General features: G+C 40.9%; 1 non-coding gene across 1 annotated transcript; it reads left to right on the forward strand.

Moving 5' to 3' along the window:
• The first annotated feature begins 6704 nt into the window (after positions 1–6704).
• LOC141588887 (small nucleolar RNA R71) lies at positions 6705–6811 on the forward strand. Its single transcript, XR_012519853.1, has one exon. It is a non-coding gene; the product is annotated as a small nucleolar RNA R71 (small nucleolar RNA).
• The last annotated feature ends 2484 nt before the right edge of the window (positions 6812–9295 follow it).

A 9295-nucleotide genomic window follows, 5' to 3' on the forward strand; every position in this document is an offset into this window, starting at 1 on the left:
GGCACTTTGCCCGTTTCGAATGTCCTTTGATCTGTCAAAGGCAACGTCCATTTGCACTACAACAAACCCCTGAACGATGAGCATGGTTTGATTTCACCTCTTTAGGTGAATACGTAGGCAGTCCTTCCTTATACAAGTAGGATACAACCATCCCCATACAAAAATCCTACATAAAAAAAAAACATACCAAAAAAAAGATGAAAGGGAAAACCAATCCCTTTCCCACCAAAATACAAAATGACCCTTTCTCCCTTTCCACTAAATACCACTTTCCCGAGTGCAAATGTTTAGGACGATTCAAATCGAATTGCCTTTACAAACCGGATGGAAGAAACAAGCGTTCACAATTTTCGACACGAGCAATCCTCTTATTTAATTAATAATGGGAGGGATTACAATTCCAACAACAAATAAAGCTCGACGAGTCTACAACTTGTCAAAGCTAAGGTGTCAACTAACACACCTCACATAGTAAAACTAGCACAAAACATACAACAAATAGCTAGTACAACATAATACAAAACCTACAACAATAATACAACATAATAATAAAGTGGGTAATGGAGGTCTTCATTCTTCCATTCTACCTTTGCCTTTTCCCTCGGGGTACATCTTCCCCTTGTTCTTCTTGTTGGCCCGCCTAGCATGGACTTCCTCCTCGGAACGGATCGTCAACGGATCTAAGACGGCGACGGCCTCCGGTCTAGCACAAGACCCCATATTCGACCCAAGACGAGCCAATGCACGGCCCACCATATTCTTGGGGCCGGAACTCTTCCTCTTCGGCGGTCTCATCACATCGGGAGTAGCTCCCTCAATATACTCCTCAAAGAAGGCACGGTTGGCCTTGCCAACCTCTAGGTACTTCAAATCGACGTCCTAGTCCTTAGGAAATTTGGATCTTGATGCCCGTCGTTGTAAGCACCAAAAATAAAATTTATAAATCCTAACTACAACTATAGATAGCGGTAGCAGGGTCGAACCACATAGAGGCAGATGTAATTATTAGTTGTCTAATTTCAGTCTAAGGTAACGATTATGTGGGGGTTATTTTGAATTGGTCTAAAACTAATGGCAAATGAACGAGCTAATAAAAGAAATAGATTAAATCAAATATTAAAAGAGGTACTAAGATGGTCGGTTCACTGTAGTTTCGGCAGCAGTAAGCTAAATAGGTCTGAAATAAACACATGAGGCGGGAAAACAAGAGGTCCTCTCGGTCCACTCTTAACAAGTAGCGTCTTTCGATCTCGCTACGGGTCCCTAATATCACTAGTACTGACTCTCGTCCTGAAAAGTGACTAAAAACCTAAACTTTACCTATTTTTCGATCTTAGCATAGTTTAGTCGTTTTAATTGGTGGTCTAACAACTTTCCCTATCTTTCGATCTAATGGGTCGGTCATATACTAAGCAGTTAACTAGTCGCTTGCACTCGATTCGTCAAATATAGAATTTAAATCAATTAAAACGATGCAAAACCTCACGTGGCCAGTCGATCGACCAGGGAACCCAGTCAATCGACCAGTGCGCGACTCAGGTCGTGCTATTCTACTGCCGCCTAACCTACAGATCCCCTACATCCTAGCACGATGAATTTAGCTACTCATAATATTGATGAAAACAACAACAATATAAACGAAATAAACTATTGAATTCATGCTTAAATTAATTAAATAACAAATAACAATAAACGATAATTGGCTTTGGGAAACTAACTAACAAATCTATACTATGAACGAAATATAAGCAATAAAACTGAATAAGAACAGGAGAATACCGAATGGAAATTGCAGAGAAAGGATCCAAAACCGAATGTAACTTTTATTGACGGAAATTGTTATAACAAAAGAACCCTAATTTTATATTCTAAAACTTGAACTAAAGACTGAATGATTAAAGCTTAATGTCAGGTTACATTATATAGAAATATAACGTAACATTATTCTCAAAACCTAATATACTATGGGCTTCCTTATTCTCGATCTTTTTGTTTGCGTCAGAATAGCGGCTTGGTCGATCGACCATGCAAGGCAGTCGATCGACTGCTCTTCGCTGAACAGTAGCTACTGGAACTCGTGGGTTGGTCGATCGACTATAGAGGTCAGTCGATTGACTGCTTTAGGTGATAGTCCGCTTCTAATTCTCCATGAAGTTGTCTTTTAGGCTTCGAAACGCGCACCAAGTTCATTTCTCGAGTCTCTACTCCATATCAAATGCAATGCAAGGCACTCGGGGACGGATTTAGCTCAATATCTACTCATTTCCGCATAAATCTGCAATATTACATAAAAATACGAAAGTAGACGAAATGGGGCAAATAGTAGCATAAAACTACACAATTGAGCTCTGAAATGCTTGTAAAATGAGGTGTAAAACATCATATAACTGACACTCATCAAACTTCCCCAAACCAAACCCTTGCTTGTGCCCAAGCAAGAACTAGACTCGATCCTAAAACCTAATTGAACGAGTTCAATCTCAGAGCGAAATGCAAACCGTCAAGCCTAAACCAATTTAATGCAATAATTAACAATCAACTAGTAATGCGAATCATGCAAACGAGTACCTAAACAAAACCATATGACAACATCCAACTTCTTGCTCAAAATAAACAATAAAACCGGGTGCTAATTGCAAGCACAAATCTCGCAAACTCCATAATAATTGTAATCAATCAACTCCCGATAAGATATAATTGCAACATGGGAGTAAAAATCGCCATCAAATAAATACTTTGAATATGCGAATTGATTTTCTTTTTCTTCTTTCCTTCTCGGACATCAGTCGATCGACCAAAATGGGCAATCAATCGACTACTTCAAACAGTACAACACTCTTTTTCTTTCTTTTTCGAATCATTTTTTTTCTTTTTTTTCCTTTTTCTTTGTTTCTTTCTTTCTTTCCTTTTTCATTTTCCCATGTACATCTCAAAAGAGCATATGCCACCAAAAACAAAGTAACAATCCCAACAACTAAACTACTAGCTTGACAAGGGCAGGCTAAATGTAGGATGTAGTAACGGGACAAAAAGACTATTTTTGGCAGTGTGGAGCTTATGGGCAAAATGAATAAAGGGAACCCTCTACCACATGTGTCAACAAACCACAAACTGAATGCATACAGGTATTAAGTAGATTAAGTTCATATTTATGCAAATTGATGTAACATGTCTCATAAGGAGTAACTACTCACAATCCTAGATAAACCGGTCATGAATGTCACCAGTTATAAGCTCTAAACGTCAGAAAAATGATGTAGTTTGCCAAAATTCAAAGTCAAATCTCAAGTTCAGCGAGATATTTAACGAAAACTCGTAGATTATGAATATATGATTCTACTAATAACATGTTAATTAGCAAGGCTCAGGCATAAACAACTCCAAATGCAATGTCATCATTGATATACTACCGTTCCGACTCAACCTATATGCTAAAATAAACATGCAATTTTTTGAATTTTTATGAATTTTTTCAATTTTTTTGAATTTTTTTGTATATATATGGAAAATAAACAACAATGCAAGACAAAAATATAAACGTGAATGCAAGCAAGAATGAATGCAACGCAAAACCCTTCCCCAAACCAAATCGCACAATGTCCCCATTGTGCAAAATCATGTAATGAAATAAAAGAGAAATGGGAATTTGCGTAAAATAAGTAAATAAGACATGAAATAAGGACTTGGAAACTCACAAGACTTTAAGCGCAGCAAAAGGAAACCTCCCCAAACCAACATGAGCTAGGAGGTTTCAGTAGCCAGCAGTGCTACCAATAAGTACCTGAAAAGACAACAAATACCACGCGTAATCTCGAGAAAACAATTATGAAACACAAAAATTATGTGCAAAAAAGAGAAAACGGAAGAAATCGGAAATTAAGCGGAGAATAAAGTGAAGGGTATACTCCCTTGACTCCGCAAATCGATCAAACACAGCAGGGGAATGATCTAAAACAGGTACAGCAGGTCTGGGCGGTCGATCGACCACATCACCCAGTCGATCGACCAAGGTGAACAAAGAACAGAGCTTCGAATTCGCAACCTTGATCGATCGACGATAGGATGCAGTCGATCGACTGGAAAACCTGCTGTAACTTTCTGATTTCGTCTAATTAGCTCAATAACTTGAGCTAATATGGTCTTAATACCTGCAAAAGCACATAATAACGCGCCCAAAAATTGCGCAAAACCCAAAGTGATAGTCTAAAGTGTATAAAATCCTAAGCAAACTTAAAAGAGCGAACGTCTCGAGCACACAAAACAATAAAAAGAATGTCTAACCAAAAGCAATCAAAACAATGTTTTTGAAAAAGCATTTGATCAACTAATAGTTGATCAAGAACGGCCACGGAATGGCCCACTTGCTTGGTTTTTGGCTACAAGAGGTAGCCTCAACAGTGCTCATCTTCTCAGCTGCACTCTTATCAACTTCAACATCCGCAAAACTCAACGGATCAACAGCTTCAGCATCTCCCCAATCAATGACCTCGTCCGGCTCATCAAAGTCCAAGTCGAAATCCCTCACTTTGTCTGGCTCATCTTCAAGCTCCTCATCAGTGCCATAGCTAAGATATCCTGGGCCGCCTCTTGAAACGACTGGCTCCCTCGCAGTTGGAGCAACATGCGGCTCTTCCTTCCCTAAACCAGCTCCTGCAATATCAGAAATAGACGAATCTTCCTCCAATTTGCTCCCAATTTGGGGCGGAGGTGTTATAACAGGAATAGGTGTAGAGACAGGCATATCAGAAAGCATAAAATAGGATTTCTTTTCAGAAACCGTATTACAAGTGATAGGCCACATGGGGTCTTTCTTCTTAGCTGTCTGGGCAAAGACAATAGAATGCTTACCTACTTTGAAGGTCAAAGTCCCCGAACCAACATCTATAACTGCACCAGCAGTGTGCAGAAATGGTCCACCCAATATGATAGGAATGTGAGCATCCTCGGGCATATCTAGTACAACGAAGTGAACAGGGAAAAAGAACTTTCCTATCTGCACAGGAATGTCTTCTAAGACTCCTATTGGCTGGACTGCAGAACGATCAGCCATCTATACTGTCATATCGGTGACTGCAAACCTAGTCAATTTCAACTTCCTAGCTAGACTCAAAGGCATAACGCTAATGCTAGCTCCTAGGTCACATAATGCCTTCTCAATTGAGAAGGTACCAATATTACAAGGAACGGAGAAGCTACCTGTGTCAGCTAACTTATGTGGTGCAGTATGGGTCAAATAAGAGCATGACTCTTCTGTTAGTGCGACAGTATGCACAGTTTCAAGTGACTTCTTCTTAGACAATAGTTGTTTCATAAACTTCATGTAAGCAGGCACTTGATTAACTAACTCAAGAAAAGGAACTTGTACGTTTAAGCTACGAATAACATTTTCAAATTTATTAAACGATACCTGTTCCTTCGTCGGCACCAATCTCTCAGGATAAGGGGCTGTAAGAAGTAACTTAGCCCTCTCCTCTAAATCTCTCATGCCGGCATCGGTGGACTTAGGCTGAAAGTCCACAACCTTCTCCTTGTTGTAGCTTGACCCTTCTTCAGACCGTCTCAAAAATGAACTATTAATCGTCGTCAGGTTATATTTGGGAACCGGGACTGACCCATCAGCATTCAGGTCTTGCCCCAATATTTTCGGAGTAGTCGTACCCCGAAACAAGTGGTCCCTCAAGTTATCGGGCATTGGAGGACGAAATAGTGCAACATCAGCAGCGTGGTCGGTCGATCGACCAGGTTGGTCAGTCGATCGACTAACCTCTACAGGACCAGAAGCTACTGTATCTCGCGGACTGGTCGATCGACTGGGTATGTCAGTCGATCGACTAACATACCTGCTGATCGTCTTTTTCTTTCCTTTGCTCGTTCCAGCTTTCTTCTGACTCGGTTCCGCCTCATCTTTTTCAGCAATGTCCTCGACCATAGCAGGCCCATCAAGGGTAGACCCACTCCTCAAAATAATGGCATTAAGGGTCTCCTTTTGGTCCGTCTGTGTCGGCAAATGTCCCGGAGCTCGAGTTGTATTCTTGCTAGCCAATTGAGCAATTTGGCTCTCCAACATCTTCATTCCAGCCTCTCTAGCTTGAGACTCCTTCAGCAACAAATTCTTCAACTCATTGAAATCAGAACTTTGGGATTGTTGCTGCTGCTGTGGGGCATACGGAGGCTTTTGGAACTGTTGTTGCTTATGAGGGGGCACATAACTCTGTTGGTGCTGCTGTGGAGGTTGAGTCGAATTCAAGACATTTTGGCTGCTCCACCTCAAGTTTGGATGGACATTCGGCTCATAGTATGTGTTTGTCTGCCTATAATGTTGAAAGGCAGCACAAGACTCAAAGGGACTAGGACAATTGTCTGAAACATGTCCCTCAGCTCCACTTCTTTTGCAGACGAAATGACCGTCTGAAACAACATTTACATGATAGATCCCTCCTTTTGAAGCTCCTCCCAACTCGTACTTGTCAAATCTCGCCGTGAGAGCTTATAATGCAGCTATAGAAGGGGAATCAGCAGCTCTCCTTTGATTTCCCCTGGAATTCCAATATTTAGCTTTATGGGTAGCCAAGTCATCAATGAACTTCCACCCCTTAGTCTCTCCCATATTCTCCTGGAATCTGCCACTAGCTGCCGCATCCAGGATAGCCCTCGGATCGTCGTAGAGCCCATTATAAAACTGATTGCATAGGCTCCATTTCTCAAACCCATGATGCGGAATGGTGCGCACCAGCTTCTTGAAACGCACCCACGCCTCAGGAAAGTTCTCATCAGGACCCTGTTTAAAGCTCGTGATCTGAGCTCTAATGGCATTAGTCTTCGAAGCAGAGAAGTACTTCTTATAGAATTCTAAGGCCAGAGAATTCCAGTCAGTGATCCCATTAGCAGCTCGATCCAGGTCTCTGTACCACTCCCTTGCAGTATCACGAAGAGAGAATATAAACATGGTTTCCTTCACCTGGTCCTGGTTCACACCGGTCGGCGGGGGTATAGAACAACAATAATCAATAACTATCTCCATATGCTTGGCTGCATCTTCATTTGTAGCTCCCCCAAATTGGTTCCTCTCAACCAATTTGATATAAGAAGGCTTCGGTTCGAATTTTCTATCAGCTCCCGGTAATTCGAACCCCTTATATAGATTCGCAGCTATCGGCTCCGAGTGACTGGCTATAGTTGCTTCTTCAGCCATCTCTAGAAAATCTGGAGAAGTGACTGTCTCGGTGATGAGGAAGCGGAGACGAAGGTGGATCCTCCTCAAATAGAGCGTTCTCGTAGTAACTAGACAGAGTACTCAGCTCTTCCTCTGTCGGGAATACCCTAGATGATCGCCTCAACTCGCGCAAAGTCTTCTCAATCTCAGGATTAAACGGTAGTAATTCACCACCCTGTGATCTGCGTATAAGAAGAAACTACAAAAAGAATATGAGAATAGTTTACGGAACGAATGTCCCTTAAACTAAGAAACAGACTAAAATAAAACAACTAAAAATTAGAACAATTGCCTCCTCGGCAACGACGCCAAAATTTGATGCCCGTCGTTGTAAGCACCAAAAATAAAATTTATAATTCCTAACTACAACTATAGATAGCGGTAGCAGGGTCGAACCACAGAGAGACAGATGTAATTATTAGTTGTCTAATTTCAGTCTAAGGTAACGATTATGTGGGGGTTATTTTGAATTGGTCTAAAACTAATGGCAAATGAACGAGCTAATAAAAGAAATAGATTAAATCAAATATTAAAAGAGGTACTAAGATGGTCGGTTCACTGTAGTTTCGGCAGCAGCAAGCTAAATAGGTCTGAAATAAACACATGAGGCGGGAAAACAAGAGGTCATCTCGGTCCACTCTTAACAAGTAGCGTCTTTCGATCTCGCTACGGGTCCCTAATATCACTAGTACTGACTCTCGTCCTGAAGAGTGACTAAAAACCTAAACTTTACCTATCTTTCAATCTTAGCATAGTTTAGTCGTTTTAATTGGTGGTCTAACAACTTTCCCTATCTTTCGATCTAATGGGTCGGTCATATACTAAGCATTTAACTAGTCGCGTGCACTCGATTCGTCAAATATAGAATTTAAATCAATTAAAACGATGCAAAACCTCACGTGGCCAGTCGATCAACCAGGGAACCCAGTCGATCGACCAGCGCGCGACTCAGGTCGTTCTATTCTACTGCCGCCTAACCTACAGATCCCCTACATCCTAGCACGATGAATTTAGCTACTCATAATATTGATGAAAACAACAACAATATAAACGAAATAAACTATTGAATTCATGCTTAAATTAATTAAATAACAAATAACAATAAACGATAATTGGCTTTTGGAAACTAACTAACAAATCTATAATATGAACGAAATATAAGCAATAAAACTGAATAAGAACAGGAGAATACCGAATGGAAATTGCAGAGAAAGGATCCAAAACCGAATGTAACTTTTAATGACGGAAATTGTTATAACTAAAGAACCCTAATTTTATATTCCAAAACTTGAACTAAAGACTGAATAAAACTGAATGATTAAAGCTTAATGTCAGGTTACGTTATATAGAAATATAACGTAACATTATTCTCAAAACCTAATATACTATGGGCTTCCTTATTCTCGAACTTTTTGTTTGCGTCACAATAGCGGCTTGGTCGATCGACCATGCAAGGCAGTCGATCGACTGCTCTTCGCTGAACAGTAGCTACTGGAAATCGTGGGTTGGTCGATCGACTATAGAGGTCAGTCGATCGACTGCTTTAGCTGATAGTCCGCTTCTAATTCTCCATAAAGTTGTCTTTTAGGCTTCGAAACGCGCACCAAGTTCATTTCTCGAGTCTCTACTCCATATCAAATGCAATACAAGGCACTTGGGGACGGATTTAGCTCAATAACTACTCATTTCCGCATAAATATGCAATATTACATAAAAATACGAAAGTAGATGAAATGGGGCAAATAGTAGCATAAAACTACACAATTGAGCTCTGAAATGCGTGTAAAATGAGGTGTAAAACATCATATAAATGACACGCATCAGATCTCTCTTCCAAGGACGGAGCACGTGACCACTTGACATAAGCAGGAGTCACCCATGTCGTGGCAACGGGGTTTGGTACCTCCCAAAGCGACCGAGTGGCCCACCACCTTTCGAAGACCTCCACAAGCTCGGAGTTCCGGAAAACATTCTCTTGGACAAGAGTATCTTGAGCGGGCACCTTTTGTTGACGCCCCATTTGCCTCATGAGTCTTTCGGGATAAATGAAGGAAACAACCTTCAAGCCCACAGAACGAGGAC

Source organism: Silene latifolia, chromosome 6 (assembly GCF_048544455.1).
Source record: "Silene latifolia isolate original U9 population chromosome 6, ASM4854445v1, whole genome shotgun sequence".
Lineage (NCBI taxonomy): Eukaryota > Viridiplantae > Streptophyta > Magnoliopsida > Caryophyllales > Caryophyllaceae > Silene > Silene latifolia.